The following is a 15,961-nucleotide window of genomic DNA, read 5'->3' as shown; positions in this document are numbered from 1 at the left end:
TCCTCACCTCCCAACCAATTAATAGTGCAATAATTCATCTATGCATCGATTGACATCAGCTGATCTGGATCTAATCGGCATTCAATTGATTAGGATCAACAGGACTTGATCGCTAAGGACAGTGGATCTAACCAAGTCAGCACTTAACCAATTTAATTTGACATGCAACCTAAAATTAACTGGTGACATTCGGCGTATAGCCAACCACTTACTCGGTGTCATATCGATTATCTGAATCAATGATGGTTATTCGACATGAACATTAACCATATGCAAATATGAAGCGCAATAATCACCCACGATCAGCTTTAACGGTAATTAATGAGATAATTACTCACTAAATGCTATAACTCTCATATTTTTGGACGAGGACGAGAGTTATACAATAACACATCACTTATCTTATAAATACCAATAAGCAACGAGGGATTGGATAAGCTTTCTTATTATAAGCTTTCGTTTTTGGCTCTCTCAACTGTGTTCTTTCTCGACTAACTTAAACATCGAAAGATGTTATGTCGGACAACTTTCGGCAAATAATTTTTTTTACAAATTCTCTGTCGTTCACCGCTCAAGTGCAACGACTTGACTACCGATGGAGTCGGGCCGACTAACTCACCAGAGATTGACCGCACAACACATCATTATTCTTTTATTTACAAACAATTGTAACGTATATAACACGATAAAATTTTTTATATTAAAAAATATATATATTTTATACAATTTTTTTGAAAAAAAAAAAAGTAGAAACTCACTCAAACAAAACAAGTATTACCGAGCCATGGTGTATGCCAATGAACATGATGTTTCGTAAACTATATATCAATTTATTTGAAGATATATATATCAAATTATTAAATAATTAATTTATAAAATATATATTATTTAATTATATATTATATATCAAAAAATATTATATTTTAAAAATTATATTTAATATATATGAATATATATATATATAGGTATGTTAGATGATTAATTTATTTTATATTTATTATTTAGTTAAATAATATATATCATTGGAAAATGTGTTTTGCAAATAATGAAGCGACGGGACGTCATTCACATTTTTTGATTTCTTTTAATCATGGAGTGACGATTCCATGACAGAAAAAAATTCTAATTTTTAAATTTTTATTTTAAATAAATATTAAAAAAATATTATAAAATATGAAGTTCATCCCATATTTTCTTCGGTGTGTATCCATCCCATATGATTTTCGTTCCTCCAACCGAATAAAACAGATATTCTCTCGTGAACCCTCCATTCCGATATGAGATGCCCCAAGCATTCGTCATAAAATAATCCCATATGACTCAGTAAGAGATGTCCCAAAGTTTTGCTCCATAGGCTGTTTGTTCCCGTGAAGCTGCATCAAGTTGCATATCTCCTAGCTTCATGCAATTACTTCACATTTATAAGCCGGGATGATCATGTATTTTTCAAAAAAATTATGCACCTCCATTAAGGATGCCATGAAAGTGTACTAGGACAACAGATTTCTGGTTTAATCATTGAAAGATATTGTAACTAAACTTTAAATTGAAAAGTATTTGATGGAGTCATCATCCCGATCACCATGTAATTTCAAGGAGTTAAATCTTATTTAATTTTGTCGCATATGTTTGATTGTGTTTGCTATCAGAAACAATGAATAGCTTATTACTTGTTGACAGCTAAGTTGAAAATTACCTTGATATATCGATTAAACAAAATTCATCAAACCTACTAATATTATCTTGGACATCTAATACCTCATTCTGCCAACTTGGTGCACTGCATGGATGGATTGGTGATGTCAATTGAGCTCGGCCAATCATAACCTTTCTCGTCAAATTGATGATGGACAGTGATTTATAGCTGCTACAGCAGAAAATGAAGAACTTGGAACCACCGTCCCCATCCCTCCTGTACACACATTATTTTTCTCGGAGAAGGAAAGAGAGAGACGGTTTTTTTTTTTTTTTTGTTTTCTTTTTTGGGTGGAATCAGAATAGGGGGGAAAGGCGAAACGTTGACATTGGTGAAGTTAATGATCTCGGCATGGGACAAATGTACACGGGAAGAGAACAGGGCAGGGTATTAATTGGCACAGGGCCCGGAGTAAATGTCCAATCGGATTTTTGGCACCAGATGACGCCTTACCATCGATTCTTCCCCCAGCTGTTTGAACTGGATCGGAATATGCTGTAAGTACACGGTATATCCTCAACGGAGGCGGTAAAACAGGAAGAGTTTCGGCTGTGCAAATCAGTGATTCACGTTTCTTAATGACGTCAACCATAGGACCATATCCCTTAAAATATTCTGATTTTTTAAAATCTATCTATAAATCTTATAATATCTATTGCACGATCTCATGATATATATTATTAAAAAAGAAAAAAAGATACAATCTAGGTCCAAGAGGGATTGTCTCGTGACATCCGGCGAAGCAGAGTCACCTACAAAAAAATGCTGGGATGGTGGTGTTCTATAATGCAGTTTATCATGCAACGAACCATTGGAATTGTGCAATCCAAGTGATCCATGCAAGTTTTGCGCTAGTCTCCTACATGGCGAATGACTGCAATACAGGGATCTAGTAAGTGCAAACAGTATCCGACTCAGACGGAAACATTTTATTTTCATATAGATGAGCCTGAGCTACACTCCATGTCGTTAGCATGGATAGGAGTTGCTTGTAGCATGACCAGCTTAGTTGAATATGGGTGCCACTGGTGCGCATAATGTTATAATATCTCCTACACCTAGCATGAGCGCGTTCACCTGACTTTTTTTTCTTTTGTTTTTTTTTTATTGGGCTTATGTGACTTAAAATAATGTATATAACACGTAAGAAGATGATTCAACAATGATCTGCCATAATAACATTGAAGGCACACTTGGTTAATAAGTGTGGGACTCTGAAATGCAATAATGAGAATGAACAACTCTCATTTCAAACATTAGTTGAGAAAAATTATATTCCCCAATCCTTTAATTAATTCCAATCATAGCTCTCCTCCCAAATCTCATTTCACCATATTTACCTTTTTTTTAGAAAAAATCCAAAGATACCTCTCTATCTAATTGATTTTCTAAAACTATATATTTGATTAATTTCAATTTCAATTATGAATAAAATGTATTGAAAAATATGATCATTCTGATCTCAATTTCAATCCATTTTAATTTTGGTGATGAACCAGGCACATCATAAGTGAAATTACATATGTATATGTATACACATAAAAAGATATATATGTGTGTACACACGCACGCGTGCGCGCACTGCGTTACACACAACACACGTGCATATGCTAGCAATTAAGTACATGAAATGTCTGTTTCAAGAAAGAGAGGGGTGATAAAGTCCAATTATTTCAGTTTTCAAATCAAAGAATTCAATCAATTTTGGAGCCAAATTGAAGTAAAAGATCGGATGCTAGTTGTTTGATAGTTTTATGTTGTCTAATTTGATTGAAAGGAAGAAAAAGTGGATGTGAGATTTAATGGTGTAAGGAGGAAATATTTTTAATATAATTAGGAGATGCACTATTAATATAAAAATAACAAGAAAAAAAAAATTATTTGAAACTAATATATATATATATATGTGTGTGTGTGTATGTATGTATGTATGTATGTATATGTGTGTGTGTATATGTATATATATATATATATATATATATATATATATATATATAGACACATACATACATATAAAAATTGAAACATAAATATATATGTATATACATACACAACAACATACTTATATATATAGAAAAAGAAGATGAGATAGATTTGGCTATTCTTGAATAAATCTCTACTAAAATTCGATCAAAGCTAAATTGATGATAGAGGTCTTATGTTCATAATTTAGGTTATTGTATTTGATCTACTATTTCTACTTAAATTTTAAAATCATACGGGTTGAAATTTTTTAACCTATACATCAAATAATCGAAGAAAATATATATTATTTCATGTTATTCAAGTTTTTGTTTAACCACTTGATTTATAGATTAAGGGTATCTAAATCACATGATTTTATATGTGTAGATATTTTAGAAATAGTAGATAATATCCAACAATTTAGATCATTGATATAAGATTTTCATCATCTAATCTAGATTTAAACAGATATGAATAAAGTTCCACCCATGTTTGGACAAGTATACGGTTAGTTGGTACTTGAAAACAAATTTCAATAATATTGCACCATTATTTTTTACCATTATAAGGTAGTGAGGGCCATGACTCCGGTGATTTCACGCTTTGGGATGCTTTTTTTTTTTTTTATAGATGTTTGTTTGATTGGGTCACTATCGATACCTCCAAAAGAAAGCCCTTGGTGTATCTCGTTGGTTCACCTTCGTGGAATGCTCCGTCTTACTGTAAGTGAATCACGAGTACCGTGACTTACGAGAGGCTATTAGATTGTCGCATAGCGCACAATTATCTTTATGGTACCTTCCGACTTGCCGGGTAAACATTGGCGCTAGGTTCGCTAGTGCACTCAAGTTTGCGGGTACGCTTTTTTGTAGCTTGATGTTGATGCAGTAAACCTACTTGTAACCATACGGTTCGTGGGATTCACGACGCGTCTATTGTGTTTATTTCTTTGCTTGGCTCTCGATCCTCCGATAAAGCTGCATGATTTGTTGCAAACAAATTCTAAATGTTGCACACTTAGCAGGCCCACTCCAAAAAAAATAAGGAGATTTGTTGGCTGGTGCACTAATTGTTTTGTGAGCAATGTCTAATCCAAGCGTGAATGTGAGCTGCCCAAGCTCAACTGGAGCCTAAGCCGGACATGACTTTATTATTTTTAAGCTTATATTATTTGAATAATTTTTTAAATCGAACTTGAGTAATAAAATATCTAACTCAAAAGCTCGCAAGCCTAATTTTTTAAAAAATAATATATATATTAATAATATAATATTATATATAATTTATTTAATAATTTAAAATATAATATTATGCTATATTTTGTTGCAACCGTATTTTTTTTAATTATCACCAATATTTGAATTTCAGCTTGAGAATGACTTGGTTGGCATTCTAGTCAAATCATTAAGTTGATCTCTTGTTTATTTTTTTAGATTTTTTACGTGTATACTCTCCTAAATATTTAAATTTATATAAATATCTTTTTAAAATTGATATCTGCATCTATACCCTTATAAATATTTTTTTTACACATATACCCACATCATCTAATATCATTAAAAATTAATGATTTTAAATTAAAATGACTAAAGTACTCTTATGGATAGATGTGCAAAAAGAAAAATTTATAAGATACACATATGTAAATAGCAATTTGATGAGGGTGTTCATGTAAATTTGAATTTTTGAAAAGGTATACATGCAAAAAAAAAAAAAATTAGAATTTTTTGAATGTAATACATCTCTCTTGATTTGTTAGTTCTTTACTTATTCCAATGAAAAAAAATTAACATGCATAACTAAAATAATGAATATACTTAATTTATTAATTTATATAGACAAAATGATCTTTTTATCAAATGATAGATCAAAATTATTTTATCTAAAAAATTGATAGATCATAACTTTCTATGTTTTCTCTAATATATAAATAATATGTTTCTGAAAAAAGTGTCTAAATCTGATATTAGATGGATAGCTTGTACATATATACAAGAATTGATATAGTTGTGAGTTTGAATATTACGTAATAATAAAAATTTATAATTTTATTTTATTTTATTTTAAAAAATTTTATCAAAATTATCTTTGTGAAATGTATAAGGTATATCATGTTGTTATAAGATGGATATATTCATCCCATCTTGCCTAAAAATAAAATAAAATAAAATATTCTAATATATAAAATATAATATGATATCATCATCATTGTTGTTATATTATATAATATGTTACTATATTATAAAGTAAGAGGGTCTGAATCTATTTAGATGAAATAAGTAAAAATTAAATTAGAATTTTTTGTATGATATCCTTCTAAACATTCAAATTTGTATGAATATTCTTGTAAAATTACTATTTACATATATATCCTTATAATTTTTTTTTTGCACATCTACTCATAAGAATATTTTAGTCATTAAAAATTTAAATCATTAATTTTTTAATGATATTAAATGATGTGAGTACATATGCAAAAAAAAATAAAGAAAAAAAGATATACATGCAAAATAAGTATTTTATGAGGATATATATATGCAAATATCAATTTTGAAGGAATATTCATGCAAATGTGAATATTTAGGAGGATATATATGCAAAAAAAAACTTTTTTTTTATTGAATCAATTTTGAGTTTGAATATTAGGGCTCGATCGATCTTGACTTCGATTTTGATTCCAAATATTTTAAAATTGAGTGGAGCTATTCAACTCGACTACCACCCTTAATCCAATCACCGATGGATTGGACATGTAAATCACTATGTTATTCTAATTTGCAGGTGAGGCATAATGCGAGTCCTCAGTGCTAGGCCTAGCATTAATAAACTCGACCCTCAATCCGATCTCAACGATGGGAGAAATTGGAGAGGTTGCTAAGAGGAGCAACCACCCATAGCATTCAGCTAATTAAATAAAAATCTTCTAAAAAAAATATATAGGAATATCTCTTCAACTTTAGCTCAATTTCACTCATACCTCATATACTTTAAAAAGTATTAAACTAACCATTCTAGTTATCGATATATTCTAATGTGATCTGACCATCTATTTTTATTAACAAAATTTTATAAAATCATAAAAATACTCTTATCTCCATCTCCCTCCTTTCTCTTCTCTAATTGATCCCTACTCCTTCATTGCCGACATCCCTCTTTCTCTATCCTCCTTCCTCCTCATCTCATTTCTCCTTCTTCCTTCTTTTTCATCTATTTCTACTCTTCTATGATGGCTCCCTCCATATCCATCTATTCTTCCATCTCTTCCACTACAACAAAACAGGATATTAACGACGCAAAAAATTCATCGCTAATAATTGATTTTCATCGATAATAGTTATTAGTGACGAAATTATCATCGCTAATATTTCATCGTAAATATTGACGTCGTTGATAATTTTTTACGATGAAAAAAATTTTCATCACCAATAATCAATATTACCGATCAAAAATCTTCATCGTTAAATTTTTTTTTAAAGATTATTTATGATTAAAAATTTTAATCATAAAAAAGATAATTTATGATAAAATATTATATCACTAATAAAAAAATAATTATTTACGATGAATCACATTTGTTGCTATTAATTTAATTAAAAAATTTTATAAAAATTAAATTTTAAAAAAATATTAGCAACATAAATTTTTTATCATAAATATGATAATTTTTGATGTAAATTTTTGTGACTAATAAATTATCAATTATTTATGATGAAAATATTTTCATCACTATTAATTTAATATAAAATTTTAATATTTTAAATTTATTAAAAAATTTATTTACAATCAATTTTTTGTCACTAATATATTTTTTGACGATCAATATTTCATCAGAAATAATTTTATCGCTAAAAATTTGTACATATTTTTTTTAAAAATAATTTATAAATATATATATTTAATTTATATTTATAATATTTTTATAAATTAAAAATAAAAATAAAAAATAAAAAATTTACATAATAAATTTATAAATAAATTTTATTATTTTATTATATTAAATTAAAATTATAAGAGGTCTAAAATAAAAATAAAAAACTACATAAAAAGGTCGTCAAGTGTCAATATCTACAGAAAGGGAATGATCTGGAGAAGGAAAGCACTTGAAAGAGTTCGGACTGGCCTACTGCTACCTCATCAGCTGTATCATTTGCTCCATCTATGCTATCTGCTCCATTATTTGGATTTGAAGCCGTTGGTATTCATCGATGCATGTAGCCAACTCATCAGCTTGCTGCTTAACCTACCTCTACACCTCCACTAGTCGAGCATCGCAGGCAGCATGGATGTCAGTTCTGGATGAGTATGAGGATAAGGGAGCATTAATCTCATGTCTTAAACTCCTAACATAACAAGATCTCGTACCAAGTATCTTATCATAGATCTCGTCATCTGTGGATGTGGTCGAGCCCTCAGGAGTAGGTTGAGATCTGATGCCTATCATATGGTCCTAAAAATTAAAATTATAGCTATTTTAATTTCATACTAAAAATAAAATTATAAATAAAAAAATAATTAAAAAACTTATAAAAAGCTCTTGACTCCCCATCATCCACTCTTCTGACCGTCGCTGGTAGGTCCGCAGGTAGATATCGATTCTATCAGGAAGCTTGTCACTCTCTGCATCTCTCTACAATTTGAGAATAATTAAGTAATTTTTTTTAATAATTAAAAATTAAAATATACTAATTAGAAATTACTTACTATCTACTCCATATGACGAGCGAACGACCTCGAGCCCCCATAATGCGATACGGTCTGTCTCGTCCGATTCGCGACGTCTGGGCACATCATCTCTGTACAGTTAGCAGTCAAATTAGTAGGTAATAAACTGAATTTAAAAATAAATGATTCAATTATTAAACTCTAAAAAAAAATATAGATGTGTAATCTGATATGCCAGATCATCGTAATACCGGCATATAAGAGCCCAATCATCCATAGTGCTACTGTCATAGGACTGCTACCGCGCTGCCTCCACCCCATGATCTTACATCACATGATACCAATGCTGATGGATGTGGTGGTGATACTCTTTAAAACACAAACATAAATGAGCATCCACAGCTCACCATACGCGATTCTTCTCAAAATCAATAATATCAAATACATCCTTCCAATAATAAATAATAGAAGAATACCATGCTAATTAAATATTCACAGTATTATTTATTTTATTTGTAACTGGATGTAGAAAATCTCTCTCTGAGTCTGTACAACGTGATGCCAATCGAAAAGAATCATGTGGGCATAGCTGCGGCATATCATGCCCAGCTCGATCTGTCACAGCTCGCACCATCCCCTAATAGGTCTGGTGTAGTCGGGTGGTATTTCAATATGGAGATACTGTCCTGGATGCCCGCATCTCCAATGTTCTAGAGTGAGATTTTTCGATAGCTATCCAAATAAAAAAATAAATTTTATTATATAAAAAATATAATAATACCACTCGGATCCACTTCACTCGGATCCGCTCCACTCGGATCTGCCTCACTGGGACCTGCCAGTGCAGGATCCTCTGACGATGGAGCTGATGTGACTGTGAAAATGGATGAAGACGCCTTAGCCTCAGGGGTAGACTGCGAATGCGAACGTTGTCGTCTATCCCGTGGTGCCATACCTACAATTTTTGATATATAAATGAATTATTGAATAATAATAGCAGAAAATAAATTACATTCTAATGAATGGAATTATATCGCATACCATTATTGCAATAGAAGATTGAACAAAAAATATAGATCTATTCATCAATATTCATATCTTTCTCGATGTGTAGGTCCTTCTCTGAATCACAATAATCGACTGATGTATCATCTTCTATCTCATCATTATTTATGAACTGATCGTCATCCTTTGACTCATCAAGATTAAATATAAAATCAGCTTCAACTTCGTTGGGCGGCAGATCAGTTTTATTTAAAGGAACTGTTACAAGTTCTTCATCAACAAGAAGCTCGATTAATATTTATTTTTCTTCTTAAAAAGCTTCTTCTTCATATAAATCTGAATTTTCATCCATCTCTAGTCTGGTTGGTATATCATATACGTCTATAGGTGTTATTCTTTGTACGACATGTCAATTACCTCGATACTTTAGATCCTTCAAATATATTACTTATTTCGTTTGAGTTGCTAATATATACGGCTCATTCTGGTATCATGTTCGTACAAAATTTATACTGATAAAATATTGATCGATATGAATATCGATCTTTTTATTTCTAATATCCCATCATTCACATTGAAATAAGAATACAGAATTATTGAACCCATACTTCAGTTCTATGATATCTATCAGTACACCATAATATTCAATCTCTTCTTCTCCTTTATATCCTATTGTAGCAATCCCACTATTCTGAATCCATCGTTGCATCTCAAGCTCCCTTATGTGAAATCTTATTCCTCCAATGATATAGGATGCGTAATGGTTAATCCTTCAATCGAGACCACATGCTAAATCATACAACTCATCGGTCGCACTCTCTTCTTTATTGAAATACTTATATTTCATCTACACTATAATATAAAAAATTATATTAGTTCAAATAATTATTTTTATAATTATTAAAAATAATATATTACTAGTATAACTTACAAGGTCACTAAATCATTTGCAAATTTTCTCTTATGTCGATCATCAGCATCCGTATTATTCTCTCTGCATAGTATACTCTTGTACTCAATACAACAAGTCATGATTTTTAATTTTATATCGACATGAAAAAATTGCTTAGAATATTAAACAGTATGCTAATATAGTACTTACCTAATGAAATCTTCAATTTCTTCACAATTATTTAGAACGTAGAAGTGTGCATTGGACAGCTCATTCACGTCTATAAATTTATCTCTTTCCATCAATGGATCAAACCATTTGTTTAAATACAGATAGTGTCAGTTCATTGTCACTCCATTCACGGTCTATATTATGATATGTACGATTGAATCTTATTTTGATATCATCAAGATATATCGAGCAGAACGTGATACACTCCGTAACTACGTATGCTTTCGTTATAGACTCTTCATGCCGTGCTTTATTGTGCACATATTTTTTTAGAGTACACAAGAATCTGTAAATAAAAATAAATTTAAATTTTAAAAATATATTTATATCTTATAACTGATATGATAAAATACATATAATTTCTTTACCTTTCAATATGATACATCCACAGATAATGTATCGGTCCGGTCAAAAGAGCTTCCTTTGGAAGATGAATAGTCAGGTACACCATAACATCAAAAAATTATAGTAAATTTTTTTTTCTAACTTACAAAGAATGAACACGATATTCTTCTCAAACTTTTTAAGTAAGTTAATCTTCAATTTTCGACAACACAGTTTTCATAAGAACACTTCTAACTCAATCAATGCAGTTTGAACATCACCATCCAAATAGCCATGCATAACCACAGGAAGCAAGCGTTGCATCATCACATGAGAGTCATAAACTTTTTATGTCAGAGATATTACCATCACTGTTGCCAATACACCACGATACATTTGAAGCGTATGCGTCAGAAAACTTTATGATTTTGAACCATCCACAGAAACTTTTGTTTCTCATCAAACAGTGAATAATATGCAGATGGTATAAAAAATCTATCATCTTGACGAACTAAATGCAACTCTGGCCAATTTTCATTTCGTGCAAATCAAGATGAGCTTTTGTACTATCTTTTATTTTTTTTGAGATGTTCAATACTATATCGATGATATTATCACAAATATTCTTCTCAATGTGCATTACATCCAGATTATGATGAAGTAGTAGCTGCTTCCAATACGGTAGTTTAAAAAAAATATATCATTTCGTCTAATTCAGCTCAGCTTCAGTACGCTTTCACTTGCGAGTATCCAATATTTTTTCAAATTAGATATTTTCAATGACTTCAAGTTGTTCTAAAACTTCTGCTTCACTTAACTCCTTAGGTGACAAATGTCGGTCGGACTTATCATCAAAGTATTGATTGTAATGGGTTCTCCTAAAGTGATTATAAGGTAGAAATCGTCGATGACCCAGGAAGCATATTTTTTATCCATGCTTTAAATGTAAGGAGGATGCATTCTTGTTGCATATTAGACATACCAGATATCCTTTGATGCTCCACCAGATAAGTTTTCATAGCAGAAAAATCATTTATGGTCCATAAAATCAAAGCATGCAACTTAAAATTTTTTTGACTCACAGAATCATATGTCTATACTCTATTTTTCCATAGCTCCTTCAGATCATTGATTAATGATCGTAGATATATATCAATTTCATTACCTGATGCTTTCGGATCCGAAATCAACAGTGATATAAAAATAAATAATTCTTTCATGTACTTTCAAAGTGACATATTATATACAACTAGCATCACAAATCACATACCGTAGGAAGTACTCAATTACCAAAGAGATTAAATCCATCTGTCGCTAGATCAAGTCAGATATTGTGCGGGTCATTCGCAAAGTACGGATACTTTGCATCAAAAATTTTTCACACTACAAAGTCTATTGGGTGGTTAAGTATGTTCTCCTCCGAAATTCACTGCTCATGATGCCATCTCATTTTTTTAGTTGTCTTTATGGACATATACAATCTTTGAAGTCTTAAAATCAATGAAAAATATCTCAAAAATCTTTTGAGGTATCTTCTTTCCTTTCCTATTATTGATTTTGTACCTAGGCTCATCGTATTTCGAATATTCAGTTGTCTGTTCATTATTCTTATAAAATAATGTATAGTTATTTTTGCAGGCATGTATAGGAATATAGCCAAGTCTTAATTTTCGCATGTATATTTTTGCTTTAGAATATGATTTTGAAAGTCTCTTTCCATCGAGAAGAGCTGTTTTAATCAATATCAAATTTTGGTTAAATGATTTCTGACTCCATCGGTTCACGATTTTAATATGAAGTAATTTTATCACAAACTCTAACTTGGAGAACTTTGTACAATTTGAATAGAGTGGCTTTCGTGCATCTCTTATAAGCTTTGCAAAATGTTCAAAAATCCTTTCTACCTCAAGTCGGATATTGTGTTTATGATCAAAATTGCCTTCAGATGTACTAGTACTCATGCGTACATTTGAACAAACATCCTGATGTAAATCATCTAATAGTTCTTCTATATCATCATGTTCGATAGGTTCAGCAGCATCACTATCATCTTCAGTGTCGTCATCGTCGCGCACAACTTTATTCGGATGACCCTCCCCATGCCATATCTTGCGAGTATATTTCTTGTCCATACCATAACATAGCAGATGCTCCTCAACAAGTGTTATGTAAACTATATTGACATATCTCTTACATGGACACTTTATCCGACTAGCACTATCCGCCTTATGCCGTGCAAACTTAATAAAATTTTGAATATATTTTCGATATTCAGATAAAAAAATACCTCTCATATTTATCCAATATTTATTGATATCCATCTAACAATAAACACGAAAATCATTAACAATAAAAAATTTTTTAGTGATATTCATCCGAACTGGATCTCGATCCGAATTTCGGATCGAATCTCGATCTAAAATTTGAACCAAATTTTGAACCGAATCCAGATACGGATCATTTTATACAAAACAGCACGTATTAAAGAACACAGATATGGAGAGTAATGAAGGCAAAATGCATGATCCTATCCATTTCAAATCATTACTAACAGGTGCGGCCCTATCCCTTTCAGAAAAGTAATAATCTTATTATTGTTATTAGTTGATATTTTGTTTCATTATTGTGAAAATTTTGATAATCTCTCTCCATGATTCTCCAAGTATATGACATGAATATGGTGCCTACGTATCCTATCCACCATATATCCGAAGAATAGTAGACAAATAACTGCTGACAACCACATAATGAAATAAAATATCAACTATTAACAACAATAAGATTATTATTTTTTTAAAAAATTCAAATATGAGATATCTAAGAGTCGATCTCGATCAAGATCGACTCTTAAACAGGAATCTATGGCTCAATGCAATTTAACTACCATCTCTGAACATACATTTAGAGCTGAATTTCTAATTTATCAAAAAAAAAATTTGTAAATTTTAGTAGAATTTTTTCTTAAATAAAAATATTTTTTATATTTAATTACAATAAGCAAAAGCATACAAAATAGCATACAAAATAATTAAATTGTAATAAGCAAAAATAATGTGCATTGTGCTAGTGGAACAATAAAAAAATTATAAATTTTACCAATAATACTAAAAAATTTATACAATAAATATAAAATAAATTATAAATAGTTGAGTATATAAAATAATATTAACGTAAAATTATAATATAAAATCCAATCTCACGTCGAATATCCTTCACTCCCTCTCCCTTATCTTCCAAATTCATCAAAAGCAGCACCGTGAAGGCAGTCCCGTAGATAGGGCTGGAAGTGGGTCGGGCCGTCAGGAGGCCCATCGGGCTAGCCTTCGGACCAAACCCAGAGCCGATCCGATTGGGTTCAGGTCGATTAACCCCCCTCTCCCTCGATCCCGACCCAATCCACGTTTTAACTTTTATATATATAATAAATATTTTTTTTAATAATTATTTTTCTTCTAAATATATTTTATCTTAAATATTTTTTTCTTAAAAATTATTTTTTTCCTAAACATCATCCACCCGCGGCCTGAGCCATCCTCCGTGGCGCCATCGCTGTCACCCACCCCACATCGCCCAGACTCGACCCCTGTGAACCCCTGGTGCCATCACCCACCTCATGCCACTCGAACTCGAGCTCTGCGACCCTTGCTCCCGCGGCGTCGCCGCCGTCACCCATCCCACGTCGCTCGAATTCGGCCCCCACGAACCCTGCTCTCGTGGTGCTGGTGTTATCACCCACCCCGCGCCGACAACCGACCCACACCCACCCCCCTCCAATGTGTCACTCACGGCCTCACCTTGCTCGTCGTGCACTCCCTCTGCCCTCTGGCCTCCCACCCGCATGCCGCCCACCACCACCCCACGAAAGTCCCTCCGCCCTCCAGCCCCTCGACCCCCTGCAACCCCTTCGGCCCTCCGACCACCAAGCCCCACGGCCCCCCGTGCTATCGTCCCCCCAATCCCATGGCACCCAAACCTCCTCCGACCCGCCGCCATCCCCCCAACCCCCGTCGTTGTCTCCTCAACCCCCGACTCTTGCACCCGCACCCTATCGTCACCTGACGGAACCCAGCGACCCACCCCCTCCCTCCCCGCCCGACGAACCCCATGGCGCCCCCACCCCTAACGGCATCGCTCTTTCGCATGCCACGGCCCCTCCTTCCCCACAAACGGACCCCCTCCCCGCCCCCCCCCCTCCCCCCCATCGGTGGCTCCGTGCTATGGTGCCGGACGTCACTCGTCGGTGGCTCGATCAACCAAAAAAAAAAAATGATGGTGGATCGTACCTACGGGGGAAGCGACGGTGAGCGATGATGGAGTCGGAGAGGCGTTATCCGTGATGGCTGGTGGAAGCGACAACGGAGCCGAAGAGGGAGAGGGAGAGGGGAGAGAGCTTGGAGGGAGCAGGGGGAGAGGAGGGTTTCACAGGAAAAAAGGGGGGAAGCTTGTAGAGAGAGAGAGAGGAGGGTTTCATGATCGCCGACGGTGGAAGGGATGTCAACTTGACGTGAAAATGAAGAACTATTAGCGACAAAAATTTTCACCGCTAACAATAGTATTAACGATGAAAAAATATTTTCATCATCAATAATTTTCATCAAAAAATTTTTTTAAAATTTTTTTTTTCTCTAGAAAATTTCATTTAAAAATAAATTATTGATGACGTAATAAAAAAGTTTCATCGTTAATAAGCCTAGTAGCGACAGAAATCTAGTTTCCGTCGCTAATAAGTTTTGGCTAAATGATATTTCATAAATGATATTTAAAGACTATTTGCGACAAAAATTTATTTTATGTTGCTAATAATTAAATATCATTTCAATAATAATTTCATAAAAAAATAATTTTGGATTCTTTTCACTAAAAAAATTTTCCATCCAAAAAATTTAACAAAAAAATGACATTAAAAAAATATTCATGATGAAAAATAAAATTAATTTTCTTTAATCTAAAAAATTTTTGGTCTAAAAAATTTTTTCAAAATAATTTCATCAAAAAAAATTATTTTTTATTAATAAAAAAAATTTATATAAATAGTTAATTTATAAATTTTTCTTCAAAAATTTTTTTTTCTTAAAAAAAATTACATACATAAAAAATATAATTACGACGAAAAGTTTAATTTATGTTGCTAATAATTGTTATAAGAACATCTTTTCGACTTCTACAATGGAATGTGCACTATGGAA

The sequence above is a fragment of the Elaeis guineensis genome, chromosome 6 (genome assembly GCF_000442705.2).
Source record: "Elaeis guineensis isolate ETL-2024a chromosome 6, EG11, whole genome shotgun sequence".
Taxonomy (NCBI): domain Eukaryota; kingdom Viridiplantae; phylum Streptophyta; class Magnoliopsida; order Arecales; family Arecaceae; genus Elaeis; species Elaeis guineensis.
Note: the sequence above shows the minus strand (reverse complement) of the source record.